This window comes from Pseudophryne corroboree, chromosome 5 (genome assembly GCF_028390025.1).
Source record: "Pseudophryne corroboree isolate aPseCor3 chromosome 5, aPseCor3.hap2, whole genome shotgun sequence".
Lineage (NCBI taxonomy): Eukaryota > Metazoa > Chordata > Amphibia > Anura > Myobatrachidae > Pseudophryne > Pseudophryne corroboree.
The window spans coordinates 360,517,186-360,537,757 of NC_086448.1; positions in this window are offsets into that span (position 1 = coordinate 360,517,186).

Genomic DNA, 20,572 nt, shown 5'->3' on the forward strand with positions numbered 1-20,572 from the left:
TATCGGGTGGGCCCCAAGTATCAGGAGACACGAGCCTTAGCCTCCTCCCGCCACCTCACATCTCTGAGTCCCTGGCGTATAAACAAGGCAGGTCAGTACAGTTTGGCAATGAAATTGAAGCAATACATTAACTTCTTTTGTATAAACATTTGAATCTGGGTCAACCAACAGACCCAAAATAAATAACTGAGGATCCCCAACTCCATCGGAGGGGATGCTCCGTCCTGTCAAAAACCATAATACAAGTAACAAGGACCACATCAACGCTTTGTACAATTGACAAAGCAACATCAAGTTAAGGTAAAAGAATAAAAACAAATTAGAAAACATTAACATTCAAAGTCATATATTGTGACTCAGCTGTATAATAAGACTCAATAACGGGTTCGAGGACTTATTCAGATACTTCCCAGGGAACCCTTTAGGAAACATAGCAGAACCAGAGCTGGTGATAATGATAAGGGCAACTCTCCCCGAGTAGGAGGCCATAAGACACCCAGACCCCTCAACTGGTAACATTCCCACATGTCAGGGAAAACCCATAAAATTTGTCATCAGCACTAACACTAGAACGAGCTGGTGAAGGAGGGCCATTTCTTAAGAAATTAGATTTCGCTTGTTGAGGGTCAGTGAATAACGGAGTTGTTATGAACCACAGGTAGTGGTTCATTCCTATTCTATGTTTATAGTTGTCTTGCAGGCCAGGATTTCCCGTTGCTCTGGTTTGAGAAGACTCTTGTTTGCTGCCGGTGGTGAGTCTGTGTGATTGCAGCTTGTTCCCATGTGTTCAGCCTCACCTGTCTGTTGATTGCACCTCTCAGTTGTGCAGCAGGGCAGCTGCACGACATAATTAATTAAGACTCTCTGTTATATTCTGGCTCAGTGCAATTCACAGACGCTGGTGATATTTCCAGAGTTCTTGAGTTCTGAGCTAGTCCCTGCCAGTTCCTGAGCTCCTGTCTAGCAGTGTCTGTCTAGCTGCTTCGAGTGTCGGTTCCAGTGTCGGTTCCAGTGTCTGATCCCGTGTCCTGCCGTGAAGCGTTCCTGTCCAGAAGTCCTGTGGCTTTGTCTGTGCCTGGTCGAGTATCTGGCTTCTTGGTGTCCACCGGTCTGTCGTTTGGGATTCTGCCTGTCCTCCGGTTCTGAGAGTCTGTGTCGGCTACATTGGGGGTTCCTGTCCGTTTGCCAGTATTGGTACCTGTTCCGTGAGTAGCGGCTTTGCCGCGTCCGTCGACCTAGGCCGCAGTATTCTTTGGTTATATTTTGTTACTGGTGTTTTGCAGAGGGTTCTGCTTATGCTGTCACCGCCGGTACACAACAGTATTGTGTCGGCGAGTGGACAGCATTTCCTTTGTTGTTCTTTTCCTTTGGCGGCGTGCCGCACACATATTTAGTTTTAGGGTTGTTAGTAGCCCCTAGCCTTCTGTTTGCTTTAGTTAGAGGTCCCCTTGTTATTATCCTGTCTCGGTTCACGCTTTGTCTCACTCTAAGACCTGGGGGCATCGGAGTTGGGCAGACCTAATCCGCCCTTCAAACGCGGCTGCCGTGGGCCCAAGACCATAGTCACTCAGGCGTGAACTGACCACACGGGTGAAACAATGGAGGTAGGGTGCTAGGGGCTATTTCCACACCACACCTTATTTCAGCGTCACGTTCTGGTGCTCTGGACTCACTACGCAACATCTCCCTTGTTCTGAGCACCAGGAACCTAACAGGAGTACGGCCATTCTCAACAACCCTCAATTTAGCCGGGTAAAGCAGTGCAAATTTTATTTTTTTGTTTACCAAGAGCTTACAGACCTCCGAAAAGGCCTTGCGTTTTTGAAAGACCATGACTGAGAAGTCCTGGAACACTAAGATTTTTTTGGCCCTCCACCCTAAGCTCGGGGGCAGCGCGATACGCTTGTAACAATTTCTCTTTGTCTCTATAGTCGAGGAATTTGGCAATAGTCGGTCTGGGCTGTGCACCTCTGTCCTTGCGTTGCGCACCTAACCTGTGTGCCCTTTCCACCGGCCACGGAGGGTCCATATCCGGAAACCCTAGCTCCACCGGAATAAGAGCGCTGACGTAATCCTGCAACTGTCTATCTGAAACCGACTCAGGTATGCCTATAAAGCGCAAATTACATCTTCTGTTTCTATTTTCTAAATCATCAAGTTTCTCCATCATAACGTGGATAGTTTGAGACTTAGTGGCAAGTTCCTGTTGCAAAACATGTATGGAGTCTTCGGTGTCACTGGTCATCTGTTCCAGAGTGTCAAGTCTAGCTGTGTTTGCTTCTATCTTAGCCAAAGAAGTATCCAGCTTAGCATGTAAGTCCTCAAATTTCTTATCATTAAGGGGCATTAACATGTTACCGATCGCTGCTCTCCAGAACACCGTAAAAATCACGGGCAACTCAACACATCAGCAATTGCAGCACAGTAAAATAAAGAATCATTTAAATACAGAAACGGTAATATTGGTAATTATAAGGAAATAAATGTAAGGTGATATGAAAAATTCACAATCTAACCACAAGGTGGCAACACGGTTATCAATAAACAAATCTCTTGATTTCTGAGGAGAAATATATGAATCGGGAAATAAAAGTTCCTGGGGTACAAATAAAGTCAGCTTGGGTGAGGGGCGTGCTGGGGTAGGCAATTGAGAAAGCAGGAGTCCTTATATAAACAGTCTGCAAACAATCCAAGGATAGCTACAGTGCAGCTCCCTAAAAGCAAAGTGGAAACAGTTCAGGGGCAAGTCCTGCAGCCCGGTCGGAACCAGCCACCTCACCCGTCCAATCGTGACATAAATAAGAATATGTTTACTTTTCCGTATCACATAAGCACAGTTGCCCAGAAATGTGTAGGGAGAGAAGTAGTAGTAGAGCAGAGAGGAGGAAAATGGAATGGGTAGGGAGGAAGGGTGGTGAGGGAATGGGAAACACACTAGGAGGGAACGGTTCAAAGAATAAGGAGAGAATGAATACCAGAGTCTGTTAGTAGAGGAAGAAAAGGGAGGGGGTGACACACAGCATTAGTACCTGGGGAAGAAAGAGCATGTCATCCAATGCAGGCAAACAGCATCCGTGGTGATGTTACAGCAGAGGCTGCAGGATTCCTCAGATTGAGACTATTGGAGGGTCTCCGCACCAGCAGCAGAGCAGACGGCGTGAGTAAGAGCAGATCCCTCGCGCCCGACGGAGCGCACCACGGGGCTGCACAGTATCAGGTCCTCAGGCCACGAAGGGAAAAGGCAGAGTCTTATTCTCTGCTTCAGGATCCGTCTTCTGGGCCAGAAGCACTCTGTCACCCGCGGGCAATCCAAGGAGTGCTGTTGCGCACCGGGTCCCCCGCTCCACGATCAGGTAGACGGGCGTCTAGGCAGTGAGGTAACCGGAGAGACGCAGCTTCGTCTCGCATGAGCCCCGGGTGTCACACACAGCCCGGAACAGGGTGTCCTCCCCCATCGCAGCCGCGTGTGTCAGGGCGGCAGCAGGTCCCCGCAGCCTTATGTGAATAGGAGTGGGCACCGAACCGAGGAGCGGCAATCAGTAGGAGGCTGGAGGCAGCCCGCAACCCGCCTCAGCAGCTCGCAACGAGGGTCGCAGGTATGGGCAGATGCGCGCCCAAGCAGCCACACACCACGTAACTGTAAGGGTCCCCGCAGTATCACACCGATAGGAGTGGGCATTCTGTGCCCTGCTTTCTGGGTATGCCGTATCTTCACTGGCCCCAGCAGTGTATTTTTACCATCCAGAGTATCCTGAAGGTTATTCAAATGTCCGATGTTCATGCAGTTGATCTGATGCTACAGTATATCTTCAGCTGCAGATCAGAGAAGCCAGCAGAAGACGTCTATTTACTTAAGATGCCTCTTGCGGCTTTTGCATAATTTTGCAAAACTGATGCATACAAAGATGCAGCCGCTGTGCCATTAGCGTCCACTCTGAATAAGTCCCTTTGTCTTTTATTGTTAGTATCTGTGTTTATAGTAGTTTGAGCTCTGGACTGGGACTACTGGGCAAGACATGTTGGGGCTGGAGTGAATGAAGTTAGGTGGTTTTATGATGCTCTTCCTCATACAGAATATCACAGGAGCTAATCTACAGTATCAGAACAGGACATGGATGGAAATGATGGATTAAGCACTAAACTGAGAGTAAATAATCCTGATTTGCAATGGAAACCGGGACTTGCTGAAGGAGCTTGCAATCGTGTACTTTGAATACTCTCATTGGCATGTATAAAGCAATGTATGTTGTAGAAGTTGTAATGTAGCAAAATACATTTTTATTAAAAATACAAACACAAAAACTTTTTTGGGGTATATTAGCTAAAGCCTAACATGCCATATCAATGTTACATGCTTGGAATTGCATAACAATGTGTTCAAAATATCATGCAAAATGAAAAAGGATACTTAATTTAATAATTGTGGTTGTAACCACCCTTTATGTACTTAATTTGTATCTGTGGCTCCACAGGGGCCCTGAGGAAGGAGAAGGTTGAGGTTCTAGTCAGCCTACAGACTAGTGTGGGCAACATTATCCAAAGCGTTCAGAAAGTGGCAGAATATTTTTTTTTAATACAAAATTCTAAATGTTATATTTAGAATTTACTATCTGAATACCCGTGCTTAGCTATGGAATTTGAAGAATAATGCCAATTTTTGTCAGGTCACATCTCTGCGCTTCCCCAGATTGATGCTGTCAAAATGCTGGTGCTGAGGAGAATAATACGTCTTCTTCTCTTCCCCGTCCTGCTTCTGATGCTGCCCTACTCAGTGCTGTAAATACTGGGACAACAGGCCAAGGTCCGCCCGCTGTATGTTAAATATGTAAGGTTTGCAGGCTGACTCTATTTCAAAGGGCCCTAGGTATTCTTGCATATCTTCTCGCTCTTAGGGCTTCTCCTTTGAGGTAAAATGGTAAAGATTTTTGCACAACACGTAAGGTCACTGTGAGAGCTGTTGGAATCCTTTCCACAGCAGATAAGCAGTTGCTGACTATCAAGCTTTCCAGGAACAGAGCATTGTGTCCTTCCCCCTCCATTACTTGGTATCGCAGACACCATGGCCAATATTTACTAAAAATCCGAGTTTGTCCGATTTGTGTTTTTTTTTTCTAAGTCCCAACACGGGAATTCACTAACCACAAATCTCGGCAGTGTTTGGGCTATTCGTAATGGTTTGATTGGCAAAGTTCAGAAATACGAATGAATAGACCATTGGTCAAACGCGGCTGTTATTTCATACAACACGGGTATTCACTATTCATTCGTATTTGGGTGTTAGTCTCTGAGTGGTCAAGTGCGGGTGTATTTTTTTGCGAATCGTTAAAAAAAGCAGCAAAAAAATAGACCTGCTTATTCCAGTCGAGTTTGGATAACCATGCACAGCCAATCAGGAGAGTGCCACGACGTGGCGCTCCCTGATTGGCTGAAGGGACCCTCTTTGACAGGAGTCGGGGGGGGGGTCCTGGCAGTCGGGGAAAGGGGTCCCATGTGTAAACATGGGTCCCCTTTCAGTGCGTGGTGGGATTTCCGGTTTGTTTGTTTTTGCCAAGTACGTGGATTAGACAAAGAACAGAAGATACACTGGATTATGCGAGTATAATTTTTTTCACAGGTACCCCGAGGATTCTACATGGAGAAGAGGACCGAGCCTTGCGTGAACATAGGTAAGTATGTATGTATGGAGGTGTGCATTTATGTAATAAACTTTTACTGTCACGGTGTGTGTGTCCTGTTTTTTGTTGGGTATTTTTTTAGTAGTAGTACTACAGGTACCAGCGGGCCCGGTTTTCCACCGCATGCTGGTACTTGTGGTTCTCCAAGTACCAGCTTGCGGGGGAGGCTTGCTGGGACTTGTAGTACTGCTACTAAAAACAATATTCTGATTTTTTACACTTGGCTATCAGCCCTCCATCTGCCGCCCTTGGATGGGGGGGTCAGCCTCGGGCTTCACCCCTGGCCCTTGGGTGGCTGGAGGGGGGGACCCCTTGATTTAAGTGGTTCCCACTCCTCCAGGGTACCCCGGCCAGGAGTGACTAGTTGGGGATGTAATGCCAGGGCCGCCAGGACCACAATAAAAAGTGTCCCCCGGCTGTGGCATTATCTCTCTGACTAGTGGAGCCCGGTGCTGGTTCCAAAAATACAGGGGACCCCTACGCTTTTTGTCCCCCGTATTTTTGGCACCAGGACCAGGCGCAGAGCCCGGTGCTGGTTGATCAAATATGGGGGAACCCCTGTCATTTTTTCCCCCATATTTTTTCAACCAGGACCGGCTCAAAGAGCCCGAGGCTGGTTATGCTTAGGAGGGGGGCCCCACACAATTTTATTCAGATTTAAAAACAATTTAAACACCTTTTTAAGGTACAAAATGAAGCCCTGCATGGATCTCACAGATCCGGCCGGGATTCCTTGTGTTTTGTCAGGTAGTGTTTTACTCATCACTCCCGTAAAACACTGCCTGACATTACGAATCACATCGACATCGGAAAATACGAATTTGGAAAAGTCGGCAGCTTAGTGAATGACCGTATCAGGATTCAAAAAGTTGCAGTAAAATGCACCCAATACCATTCGAGATCAAACACCCTTAAAATCGGCAAAAACACGAATCTTTGTAAATTTACCCCCATGACTCTCCTCTGTGAGGGGGGAATTTCCAATAATCATCTCACCCTTTTTAACCCCTATGTGGGTGGAATTTTGACAAATCCCTTCTTAGTGGGTGCTTGCGTCACAAAGGCAGGCTACTGTCCAAATGTCCTCATGGTTCAGGAGATTTTGTGTTGAGTCAGTGTTATTTGCTATATACAGAGTATATATATATATATATATATATATATATATATACTACCTTTTTGCCAGCGGCTTCGCCTGCATGGAAATCTTACAGCAATAAGACAATAAGCCCATCTTCAAGTTTCAGTTCACTACCCCTTCTCACCCCCCATGCTGATGGGGGCTGAACTTGAAGTCACCTCAGCGACCCCAAAAACTATGGATTTTTACATGTCACCCCCTTGCCGACCCCAACCCTAGGGGCGTCTTACCCCCACAGTATTTTTTTTTTTCCAGATTGTAAGTCGTATGTGTACCAAATTGGGTGTAAATTGCTCCAGGCATTCCAGAGTTATGCTGGAACATATATACACACATACATATACACATACAACCATTTTTATATGTATACTGTATATATATATATATATATATATATATATATATAGTGTTGTTAATTTCTTAATATTATGTTAGTAAGGTTTTAATTAAAAAAAATACAATATGTGTCATGTCTTTTATACAAAACAAATAGCTTGAAAGATTAGTTAACAGGTGTAAATGATTTCATGTTGTTGAAACAATAGTAATACTGATTTCTCCGGCAGGGTCCACAGGATAACAATGGGATATGATGAAGTGACAGCGGATTTGCACCAATCGGTCAAAGCTTTTCCGGCCTCCCAGCATGCAACGGGCCTGTCCATATATCCCCACCTCCTTGCTCAGGCAAATCAGTTTTTTTGTTTGGTGCGGCAGGAGCCGGACCATGGTCAGAGGGCTGCTGGTTATTAGCAGCCCTAAGCTCTCTTATTTTATTTTTATAGTCTTACTATTTTTTTTTGAGTGATCTTTCTAAAACCGGTCTTATACGTACCTTAGAAAGAGTCGCTCCAACAACTCTCTGCCGGGTCGCGACAACGCTTACCAACGAGTACAGTGCTGTTTCGGTGGGCGTCTGTGTCGGATATACTAGCAGGTCCAGCAGACGTTACCAGGCTATGGCCGGAGCATGGGAAGAAGGTAAGGCATTGGTTCCACTTAGAAGGGGAATATGGACACAGCCGCACTGTTTTGGGAGGAGACTGCCACCTCGGGTACACCAGCGCTAGGCCTTGGGGATCAGAGGCTCCAGGAATAGTATGAGGCCACGATCCCTAGGTTTGATGTCAGCAGTGGGGAGTCAGATGCTCTCCTGGTCGCCCCTCCCCCGGTTCACGACCAGCTTCCTCCGAGTTTCCCGCCATGAACTGTTTCCTGCTTCCATCTCAGACGATGTACACGTAGGGGACTCAGTCGCAGCATTGGCGGCTGTGTGACTGGTGCGTCTGTGTTCACTATAGGTTCATGGAGCAGCAGTGTACACTAGTAGCGTCTGGATCCACTCAGCATTTGCTAACGTATTGATCGGTCTTGGAAGCAAGGTGAGTTTCCCTGTATCCCACTCTACTGAGTACGGGTTATACAGCACTAAGTCTCTATCTACCCTTTGAGTATGAATAGTTAGATAAGGCCTATTGCATATGAGTCTGTATACATTTACTGTTGTTTCTTTCGCATTGCATCTGAATACGTTAGATCTGTTTAAACATGATGCAGTAATATATTCTGCTACATACTTAATATGTAGTTGTAGTTGATGATGTGCTCATATTGCTTATTATACTAATGTATAACATGTGACTGACTACTAATGTGATTGCTGACTTTAATATATTTCTGTCAGTTTGTTTATTCCGATCCTCAATGCTGGTGCATGGGTAGGGTCGGATTGTATATCACTTTAAGAAATTTAAAGTAATTACAGTCACAAATTATGTAGTACACTGTGGAAGTGTTGATTATTTATCATGTCTAAGAGTGGCAAAGGTGAGGAAGGTACACTCACAGCAACACCAACACTCATATCATGTTTGTCTTGTAAAGCTGTGTTATGCTCTCAGGATCTGGTTCAGGATGGTTTGTGTGCAAATTGTTTTAGCTTTCACCAGGGGTTAATGAAAAATACAAGGCAGATTCAGGTGCAGATGGATCCACCTTGGGCTATGTTTGCACAGACTTTATCCAGTATAGCTGAATGGATAATTCCTCCAACTCCTGTACCAGGGATAAGTTACACTATTAACCCTTACATGCAGCTCCCCACCTATGGTGTATCACTTCCAGCAGCAGCTTCTCAAAAGAAACAAGCTGATTAGCTGGTGGTAAGTAAATCTTCACCCTCACAGACTAGGTGAGGTAAAGATGACTTCCAGCAGATCCTGCATTGCATGTGGCAATAACTATGACTAACCAGTTACCGCCCTGAGGTAAAAGCCGCCACTTCAACCATGAGACTGCACTGGCTTTACTGTGACTGGCAGTGACTTCCTATAGGAAGTCCTACCTGCCAGTCAGACACACTACAGGCAGTCCCATTGGGAGGTGTTTTGTCCCTCTGGGACTTCCAGACCAGGCTGTGAATAGCTGAGAGTTGGCTTCCTGTAGGAAGCTACTCTCTGCCTTTCGGACAGCCCTAGCTGGCTTCTATAGACTGCAGTACAGTCACCCCTATTGCGCATGCGCTGGTCTCGGCATCTGTAAACTACATTGTATACTACAGATGCCGGGCCCCGGCCAGCAGCGGGGACAAAGGAGCAGGGTCCCGGTGGCAGGGACATGGGAGCTGGGAGCCAGCAACACAGCCAGGTGCAGCCCCCTTCCTCCGCCGAGGTACTATAGGTGCCGCCACTACACCTAACTCCAAATCTCCCTGAAGCCTGTTACCCCTCCCCTACTGCCTAACATTAAACCTCCCATGGCAGTGGCAAACGCAGGATTGCATGGGGGGGTTTTCCAGAACTGGGTGGAGCCAATCACGGAATGGGGACTGAGGTGACCCAGTTTATGCTGGGTCCGTAAAACTAGTGTGTGTGTGCACTTGTTTATAAATCCTAATGGGGACAAGGGCCGGACAGCACACCAACACTGGCGGGACCTCCGACATGGTGGGGACCTAAAATGAGGTCCCCATGAGTCTGACCCTGGGAGGTGATAGGGGAGTCATGTCTCAACTACCCAGCATACAATTCTCGCAAGTCCCCGAGAATCACGTTTACCAGACTGGAATGGGTGTCGGTGTGTGCAATGCAGAGTGTTTAAAGCAAACAGTTACCCAGCAGCGCTGGGGAGCATTCCCCGAATAATCTCCGGTGCTGCTGTGCAACCGGGGGGGGGGGGCAGGGCGGCCTGCTTGCTCCGCGCCGGCGGGGGACTTGGACCGGGCGCCCTTGCTCTCCAGCCAAGTCCCGGCCGGGGACTTGGCCGGAGGCACCCCGTCCGCCCGGCGCGTCAGCGCCTCCGAGCTTGGCGGAGCGCGGAAGGGGGGGGTCCTTCCCTGGTCTGCCCGGGGGCCGACGTGGACTCCCTGGCCGGGCTTAATAGTCGGGGGCGGGTCCACCGGGAGGGGAGGAGGGGCCGGATAATCCCCTTCCTCCGCCTGACTTAAGCTTCGGTCTGTCCGGGGTGCGTGGAACTCGACGGGAGGGGTAGGCCCTACCTCTCCCTCCCTAGCGAGCCAAGTCCCGGCCGGGGACTTGGCCAGAGGCGCCCCGTTTGAACGGAGAGCCAGCGCGAGTGCAGCGGACCATGCGGCTTGCTTCCCTGGTCCGCTCCGGGGCCGACGGGGACACCCTTCCCCAGGCTGCACGGGCGGGGAGAGTGGGACTAATATTTATTCCCAACTCGGCACTTACTGTATAATTTTTTTTCACTGTGTCTTTATTTTTCTGCGAAGTGCTGCAGTTACAGCATGCGGCCAGCGGGTGGCGCAGACTCCCTCTCCAGCAAGCCAAGTCCCGGCCGGGGACTTGGCCGGAGGCGCCCCGTTTGAACGGAGAGCCAGCGCGAGTGCAGCGGACCGCGGCGGCTTGCTTCCCTTGTCCGCTCCGGGGCCGGCGGGGACACCCTTCCCCGGGCTGCCCGGGCGGGGAGAGTGGGACTAATATTTATTCCCAACTCGGCACTTACTGTATAATTTTTTTTCACTGTGTCTTTATTTTTCTGCGAAGTGCTGCAGTTACAGCATGCGGCCAGCGGGTGGCGCAGACTCCCTCTCCAGCAAGCCAAGTCCCGGCCGGGGACTTGGCCAGAGGCGCCCCGTTCGAACAGAGAGCCAGCGCGAGTGCAGCGGACTGCGGCGGCTAGCTTCCCTGGTCCGCTCCGGGGCCGGGAGGGACACCCTTCCCCAGGCTGCCCGGGCGGGGAGAGTGGGACTAATATTTATTCCCAACTCGTTGTCACAACTGAGGGTTTTGGCTGACAGGAGAAAGCCTCAGTTGTAGGGGCTGAGAGGAACTTAAACCGAGGAGGTTTAATCAGACCCCTGGACATGTAAGTGTTAAAAGGAAACCCGAAGGTGTGACCATGACAACCAGGTAAAAGTCAAAATAAAAGTTTATTAACAGACTCCGTGTAAACAAACAGCATTCAAGGTAAATAATGGCAATAATAAATAATATGATTCCTGGAGCACTCTGACCATGAAATGGTTACACAGGACACTGTAGGTAAGAACAGCTGTTACAGTCCTTAGATGGAATAACCTCACCAGGCCTGGCTGTAGTAGTGAAGATATCCTAGGAACATGCCAGTAGATGGAACAGATGAAGTTGGTAACTTGAATCAGCTGTTGTAATTGCTGGATGGAACCAGCCAGATGTTAAGACACGGAGTGGATGCGGAATGGATTCAGCCAGATGATAAAGTCACTGAATGAATGCTGGGTGGAACCAGCCAGGTGATGAAACACGGAGTGAATATAGTAAGATGCTAGGGAGCGTGGAAACAGAGGAATTGAAGGATGATTACCGGTGGTAATGGATACTGCTGGAAGCAGATGAAATAGCTGGAAGCTGGATCAGCCACGGAGGACTGCAGAGTCAGGCTGCACCGCAGGATGGTAGGCAGGTGCGGGTCTCTTTGGTGGATGCTGGAGACAGGAGCTGGAACCTGGAAACACAACCACAGAAGAGAGACAGGAACAAGGTATGACAAACAAAGCACTGACCATTTCCTGGCCCAGGCACAGGATACTTATACCTGCAGCAATGCAGGTATTGGCTGGGCAATTATGCAGATTTCCAGAGGCAGTGGATTGGAGGAACTGAAGCATGTGATTGAATCCAACATGGCTGCGCCCATGTTAGAACTTGGAGGGAAAACTGGTTTAGGAAACCATGTGGAAACATAACTGTAATGGCGGCGCCGGCCACAGAGGACAGGAGACGCCAGACTGACAAATGTATGCTGAGACTCGTGGATGACAACGGAGGCCGCGGCAGGCATGGAACACCACACTGACAACCTGCACCTATAACACAGGAGCGGCGGCGGAGGCCGCGGAGAACGGGAGACGCCATGCAGGATTCAAACATGGCGCCGCTGTGACAGCATCTCAGCGTGACAGGAGGAATGTGCAGTATGTGGACACAGATGAGATCCGGCCTTGGAACGCTGAGCGAGCCTCAGGAGACATCTGAAAGGCAGGTAATGGCGTCCAGATACCCGGATCGTGACACTCGACACTTACTGTATAATTTTTTTTCACTGTTTCTTTATTTTTTTGCGAAGTGCTGCAGTTACACCATGCAGCCAGCGGATGGCGCCGCTGCGGGGATCCGGGCACGGGCCCCCCCGTGTCCCGCTTCCTTTCGCCCCGGGGGATTTTTTCCCCCAAGAGAACATGTGAAATCTCTCCGCAGTGGCATCGGGCGGCCAGTGGGGGGCGCCGCTGCGGAGATACGGGCCCCGGGCTCCGACATACAAGGTCCTGGGCCCTCTGTCCGTCTTGCGTCCACCTGGGGTATTTATTTCCCCCCCCCCCGAAACAACGCGTGAAATCTCCCCGCAGTGGCATCAGGCGGCCAGCGGGGGTCGCCGCAGCAGCGGCCCGGGACAGGCCGAGTGCCTCCCCCCCCTGTCCGCCCGGCCGTGGGGGCCGGGAGCGCGTCGCGCTCCACCGTTTCCCCCCTTCCCCCACAGCGGCGCGGTCGGAGCCGGCTCCTCCCCCCCACATGCGCCGGTACTCTCCTCGGATGGCCCCAGGTCCGGGAACGCGGCCGCCTCCCGTGCGGAAGTTTTGCGGATGAGTGCGGACCGGATCGCCCGGGGCCAGCCGGCGCTTCCAGGGGTTCGGGGAGGAGAGGAGGAATCCTGGGTTAAGCGCGCCCTCGGTCACTCGTGTCGCTACCCGCCACAGCACACCTCCGGCGGATCTCTAGGAGCAAGCGGAGGGCAGGGACCAAGAAGCCTGGTTCCCTGGAGCTTTTGCGAAAGGACCCGTGACAAAAGATGCGCGGAGCTCGGAGATCAGCATGGGCAGGGCCTTCTTGCATCCGATTCTGCCCAGGCAGGGCTCCAGGAACCGGGGTCCAAAAAGCCAAATCCTTTGGAACTCCTGCGAAAGGGCTCGTGACAGGAGAGCTGTGGAGCTCGGAGAACAGCAGGGGCAGGGCCATCTCCCCTATGAGGCCGATAAAGGGTCCGCGACGGGCGTCTGTTGGAGCCCGCCGTACGGCCCGGGCACGTCTCCTTCTCCCCCGGAGGCAGCGCCCCCCAGCGGGCCAAATCGGGTACTGCAATTTGTGGAAGTCTCGCCGATGAGTGCGGACTGGTGTTCCTCAGGCTGGAGGCACTTCCAAGACCTCGGGGAAAAATTGGAGAGCGCACCGCGAAAGCATCGCGCGCGCCTCCTGTCCCACTACGTCCGAGAGAAATCATCAGCGAGATCTACAGGTGGTGGATGGATTACGGTATGGAAACAGTGAACCGAATGATAATTACTCTTTTCTTTCTGCAACCCGATCGATGTGGCACCCTGCACCCCGGCGGGGAGGGACGATCGCTCGGCCGGAACCCAGAGGTCTTGGCTGGCTTCAGGCGAACCGACCCTCCCTCTGCCCATGGCGCACCCGGAACCCCTCTGCTTTTGAGGGTGTCTGGTCCCCAGGTGCCCGCCCGAGTGCTCTGGGCCGGAGCCGGGCGGGCTTGCACCCGACTCCATGCGGCATGGTCTGCTCCGTTTGTCAGCACCCGTAGGTGCCCGACGCCGCCAGGGGTGCCGGGGAAGCGCCCCCCTCGCCCAGCGAAGGGCGCTCGCCCCCGGACCCCGGCGGAGCACACTATTTCCCAGGAACCGAACGAGCGTCACATCGAAATCCGAGGACGCGGCTCACCCCGATGGCCGCTCCTCGTAGCCCCAGGAGAGGGCCCTGCGCGCCGCCCCCGCTCCGGCGAGGCGGCTGCACGGAAGGGTTTGCCCGCCGGGCCCCCCCGCCGCGGACGGGAGGGCCAGATGGGGCGGAGGTCAGAGTGAGAGAGGGAGAGCACGGGAGAGGAGTCGAGTCTCGCGGCAGGGCGAGAGAGAAGCGCAGACTCGGAGCGAGGCCGGCAGGAGACCATCCAGGAGACAGGGAGAGCGGGAGGCGCTTTTCGGAGGGAGCCGGTGGAAGCCGCGGATGCCCGGGCGCCAGGCGGCGGCATCCTGGAAGGGCGACGGAGCACTGCGAGATGGATCCTCTTTACACCCTTTCACCCCCCCGGGACAAGATGAAACCTGTCAGGCGTAGATCGGGATGAGGTGGGGCTGGGGGCAGCTGCTGCCGTCCCAGCGAAAAAAAACACCCCCCAGGACGGCTTGCACCGGTTTCCTAGCGAACAGGTTGTTGGGTGAGGCGAAAACAGGCGAAATCAAGCGTGGCGACGTCCCCCTCCCCGGGGTGTCCGCCCGACGGCGCGGGGCGGCCGGGCCCCGCCGTCCACTCTGACTCCGAGCTTCCCAATTGGCCCGACCAGGCCGCTTTTCGGAGGGAGCCGGCGGAAGCCGCGGATGCCCGGGCGCCAGGCGGCGGCATCCTGGAAGGGCGACGGAGCCCTGCGAGATGGAACCTCTTTACACCCTTTCACCCCCCCGGGACAAGATGAAACCTGTCAGGCGTAGATCGGGATGAGGTGGGGCTGGGGGCAGCTGCTGCTGTCCCAGCGAAAAAACCACCCCCCAGGATGGCTTGCACCGGTTTCCTAGCGAACAGGTTGTTGGGTGAGGCGAAAACAGGCGAAATCAAGCGTGGAGACGTCCCCCTCCCCGGGGTGTCCGCCCAACGGCGTGGGGTGGCTGGGCCCCGCCGTCCACTCGGACTCCGAGCTTCCCAATCAGCCCGACCAGGACGGCCGTCCTCCTCCTCCCGTCCCCCTTTTCTGAGGGCCCCATCGGCTCTAGACCCGCCCCGGTGCCCCGGTCGCCCTGCTGTGCGCCGGCGGACGGAGCCCGGTCCGGCGGACTCGCCGCTTTTGAGACGGCGCGTGCCGCGGCCCCAGTTTGGGCACGCGCTGGCCGATACCGAGAGCTACCTGGTTGATCCTGCCAGTAGCATATGCTTGTCTCAAAGATTAAGCCATGACGTGTAAGTACACACGGCCGGTACAGTGAAACTGCGAATGGCTCATTAAATCAGTTATGGTTCCTTTGATCGCTCGACCCCGTTACTTGGATAACTGTGGTAATTCTAGAGCTAATACATGCCGACGAGCGCTGACCCCCAGGGATGCGTGTATTTATCAGTCCAAGACCAATCCGGGGGTTCCCGGCGGGTCGGCCCCGGCCTCCCGCCGCCCCCGGCCTCTCTGGCGACTCTAGATAATCTCGGGCCGATCGCACGTCCCCGTGATGGTGACGACGCATTCGGATGTCTGCCCTATCAACTTTCGATGGTACTTTCTGCGCCCACCATGGTGACCACGGGTAACTGGGAATCAGGGTTCGATTCCGGAGAGGGAGCCTGAGAAACGGCTACCACATCCAAGGAAGGCAGCAGGCGCGCAAATTACCCACTCCCGACTCGGGGAGGTAGTGACGAAAAATAACAATACAGGACTCTTTCGAGGCCCTGTAATTGGAATGAGTACACTTTAAATCCTTTAACGAGGACCCATTGGAGGGCAAGTCTGGTGCCAGCAGCCGCGGTGTAAGGTTGTGTGTAGCTGAGCTCCAGAAGATCCGTGTCTAGGCCGAAGCCAGGACCTTTCCTGGGGGATCTTCCCCAGAATCATGGAGCCTCCTGGGGCTGCTTCCCAGGAGAGTCCCCTGCCTGCCGGGCCTGGCCTGGCCCTGGCCTTCCTCCTGATCCACCTGGGGGCAGCGGCAGAAGGGGAAAACCGTGTAGTAGTGATATGGAAAGCAGTATACCGGCTGCAGATTTATTGGAAGCACTGCTAGACGTGGGAGGAACAATAACTGCAGGAGAAAGGTCAGTGACTGTGGGATATCATGCTCAAAAAGTGGATAAAGAAGCAAATGTTTGTGAAACCCCTGTGGCTCTGTCGGGAGGGCGACCGCTGATTTTCCCTAGCAAGTTGGGGGTGCCTGTTGCGCCCACTATAAGCATTGTGGAAGCTACAGGGAGCGTGGAGCCTGTAATCCCGGCGAGTGTCCCTATGGAGGTGGAGGAGCTGCCTATAACGGTGGATAATGTGTGTTTGGAAACTACAGTGACAAGCGAAATAAAGCCTGTAGTTAGTGACTGTCAGCACCTTTCTACTGATCTGCAGTGTTCTACTAACTTAATGTGTATTGGTGAGCCTGCTGCGGCTGGCGTGAATAAAATAGGAGAGCAGAACCCAGGCGATGGGGGTGCATCATCTATGAATTTGCAAACTGCATTTCCTAGTAATGGTGATTTGGTTGCTGAAATGGGATGCACACTTGTGGGAGGTTCTGCAGCAGCTGCAGTGTGTAGTGTTCCTATAAACTTCTCTGAGGAATTATTGCAGGCTGAAAAAGAGATTATAAGGCTAATAAAATGTGTGGTAGCTAAAAGGCAGAAGCGCAATAGAGCCTTTAGCAGCCAAAGGCCACAGTTGAAAATGGAATTGGAGCAACTGGAGAGAGAATTGGAAGATAAACTGTTTTTTCAGGCTGGTTTGCAAGCTAAAATGAATGCAGCATTAATACCTGAGGGAGAGGAGTTGATGAATGACAGTCAGCTTCCACCAAATCCTGTGGTTAGTTGCAGTGATGTTTCTGGTGATTCTAACCCTGTTTTGGAACACATTCTCACACTAGAAGAGGATGAAGAGCCTGGATCATGCAGTGTTGTTCAAGATGCTATTGTGGAACTGCCCTCAGGTGTCTCTAATAACATTGATAAAAGACAGGTGGTCTCTTATTCAGCTGAGGCTGTAGTTGGGACAAGTGTGCAAGTGGAAAGAGTCTCTGTGACTAATAAAGCCTTTGAATTAGGAATGTGGCAAAGATATGCTGCTAGAGAGGCAAAGAAAGAGAAAAAAACACCTAGTAAAGAGGGTAAAGAAGCTGATGCTTTAATTGATGAGCTAACTGAAGTTATTAGGCAAGCAACAACTAAAAATATCACTCAGGTATCTGGTGGGTCTGCTCCTGGGCCGGCAGGTGGTGCTGCAGTTGCCCCTTGTGCAGTAGGTTCGCTTCCTGTGCACCCGGGTGTGACCTCTTATTCCAGGGTGTTGGCAGGTGGTTTAGGGTGTAACAGCAGAGCCCCTGGTGGAGGTGGGATGATGGGGGCGCAGCCCGTTAAGAGAAGAAATGCTGTACAGTTGAAGTGGCAGAGTAGTGACCCTCCCCCTTCTAGGAAAGTTTTTTTAAAGCAGTTTCTCAGTTTGGGGTTTGTTGCCTCAGACCTCTACGCCTGTATTCATCCGGTTAATTCCCCTGAGTATGACATCAGTTTTATTTCATACAATGGTTTACAGGCGTTTTGGTCTGTATGGGGGGCAGCAAAGACCCAGGATCCTTGGGCTAATTATAAAGCCTTAGCCATCACGTGTAAGGAGACTGTTAAAATAAATGTCCTGGTAAGGAATGAATCTCTGGACCCGGCTTATATCTCCTTCTGGCTAATACAGGAGATTGATGAAAGAGGCCGCATAGAGATCTGCATAACGCATCACCTGACTGGCAAACACCATTGACCAAGGTTCCTGGGTCAATGGGTCAATGGGGGTATGGGCTGGAGCCTGGTCAGCAGTTGTAAAATTGAGGCACAATGTACATATTCCTTCTGCAGCATATATTGGGGCTGACAGGATACAGTGCTTTTACCCCGGTCAGCCCCGAATGTGCCACAAGTGCGGCGACTTTCACCATGTAAGCCGTGATTGTACAATAGTTAAGTGCACCAGGTGTGATAAAGTGGGTCATGTTGCAAGGGAATGTAATACCATCAAATGTAACCTCTGTGGGGTGGAGAGTCATCCCTATTATAAGTGCCCAGAAGCATTCCACAATAAAAGCTTAGATGAAGAGATGGTAAGGGTGGCGGCTAGAGTGGAGGTTGAGGTATTGGGAGATGGGGTGGTTAAGGAGGTTCCCCAGGGGCCTAAGTTATGTGTTCCAGGGCCCAGTAGGGAGGGTGTTCAAGGTCTGGAGTCGGTGCAGGTACCTGGGTGTGTAGAAGATCCCTTTATGAGGGGCGTGGCCTGGAGGCTGTATGAACAGGCTGCGTTTTTGGTGAGCTCCCAGGGACCTGGGAGTTTCCATATAAAGTCACAGCCTTCCCACTATATTTTTCTGCCTAAAACACCTGGAATACACCCCTATAGTGCTGGTGCAGGTGGCGAGTTTGAGCTGCGGAATCGAGGAGCCGGTTTCCTGGCTCCCGCGGATTGCGGCCTACTCGTCGCCCAGAAGCCGGGGCCTAAATTTGTACACCGTCCCCAAGCAGAGAGACAGGCCTGCCAAAGACGCTGAACGGACCTGCCTTCACCCTGTTCATCGCAGGGACATCGCTACAGACTCCCCGGGGGTCCCTGGTGGCTAGCGGAAGGAGGCCTGGACTGGATAGAAGCCGGGAAGTGAGCTCCGGAGCGCGAGCGGCGGCCATCTTAGAAGACGGAGCACGGGAGGTGAAGCGGCGGAGGCACGGAGGAGACGCCTGACGGCCCTCGGAGGTGAGCGGTTCGCAGCGCCCACCCTACTGTAGTGGCTGCTCGTCCCCCCACCCGAGTCCCGGGTGTCTGTGCCATCCACCGGCAGCGCACTGCCGCGAGGGAGCGCGGGCCCGGCCGGGGCTCCCCCCCTCCCCCGCTGCTTGTAGGTTAAAAGTGTGCAGCCAGACTGCAGAGGTCCGGAGTCAGCAGGGAAATACTCTGGGGTGCAGACCCCCATCAAGCGGAGGACGGGATCTCCCCCTCACCCACTCACTCTACGCGCACTGGCATACCGGTGGATACCGGAGGAGCCTGTGTGCCCCGGCACCTCAGCAGGTTTACCAGCGGCTGTGGGTGGCTTGCTGGACGGAGCGGAGGGGAGACACATAGCCCCGCGACTCGCTGGCGTCCCGCATTAGACCCAGGAACGGTAAAAAAGGAACCCGGGAAATACGGCAGGCAACGCTCCTGGTCCTGCAACTGGGACCACCAAGAACCTCCCCTCTACACGATATACTATCCCTTTGGGAGCCCTTGGGCTAGATTCCGACCTTCCACAACCTGCGCCCTGACCTTAAGAGTACCTGGGTGACCGGGGGTGCGGGACAGAAGTTCCCCCCAATATTATATAGGTTCATAGAAGATGAAGGCTAGTCTGACAGCCTTGCCAACCCTGCTCATGCCAATGTAAAACGAGCAGTCTCCCCTACCCTTGCCAATATCTACGTGACATCTTGGTGACCCCGAGGATAACGAAGCCTTCAACTCCCCCTATCATACGTGATCGGAACCATCAAGCTGTCTTTTCCTGGTCTTAGCATGCCTTCCAGACGTAGCAAGCCGTCTAAGCCCATGCAGCAGCTGTCTTTTTTTCAAGGCATCCCCGAAGATGTCAGGCCCTAAATCCACCGGGTCCACCACAACAGATAAAGTCCCGCAAACACCCCCCCCCCCTCTGGAGGTGCCCCCTCCCGCTTCCATTACTGCTACAAGCCTGGATAAAGTCGGAGATGGAGATGCTTTGACCGTGGGCACTATGAAACTACTTCTGTCTCGCTTCAAGGAAGATGTGGCAGCGGAGTTTCGTACCACATTAACGGCGTGTCAACAATCCATAGATGACCTAGGTGGACGCACTGACCATCTGGAAAACAAAATGGAAGAGGTTGTGGGGTCACATAATTGCCTGCTTGACTCCCACGACGCCTTGGAGGCGGAGGTAAAGCTTCTGCGGGACAAAGTTACAGAGCTGGAGGACAGATCACGTCGCAGCAATCTAAAATTGCGTGGTGTCCCTGAATCTGTGTCACATAGCAGTTTACACGATTTTGCTGTAGCCCTATTTAAAGCTCTATTACCCCAGTCCCCCTCGGCTGACTTCACAATTGACCGAATACACCGACTGCCAAAGGCTAGAGCGGCCCCAGGAGACGCGCCTAGAGACGTCCTAATGAAAATGCACTATTTTCACGTTAAAGAGGCTCTACTGAAGGCATCAAGACCGACGTCGGACAACTCCTCTGCCCTTAAAGGACTTCAGCTTTTCGGAGATTTGTCCGCAGCTACTCTTTACAAACGACGTTCCTTTCACCCCATCACGACAGCTCTTAGAAAGGCGGATATCCCTTATCGCTGGGGTTTCCCCACCAAGCTACTGATTCATCGGGATGGCTCCACTGTTTCTATATCTACCGTAGATGAAGGGGCAAAGTTGCTCAAATCCTGGAACATTGCGGAACCCTCAGTGGACGCCTCACCCCGTCGACTTCAGCAGGACTGGTCCGCGGTGAAGTGAGGTGCCCTGCTCGAGAGTGGATATCTTTCACAGATGCTATTTCGTTATCATATTGACTCCGGT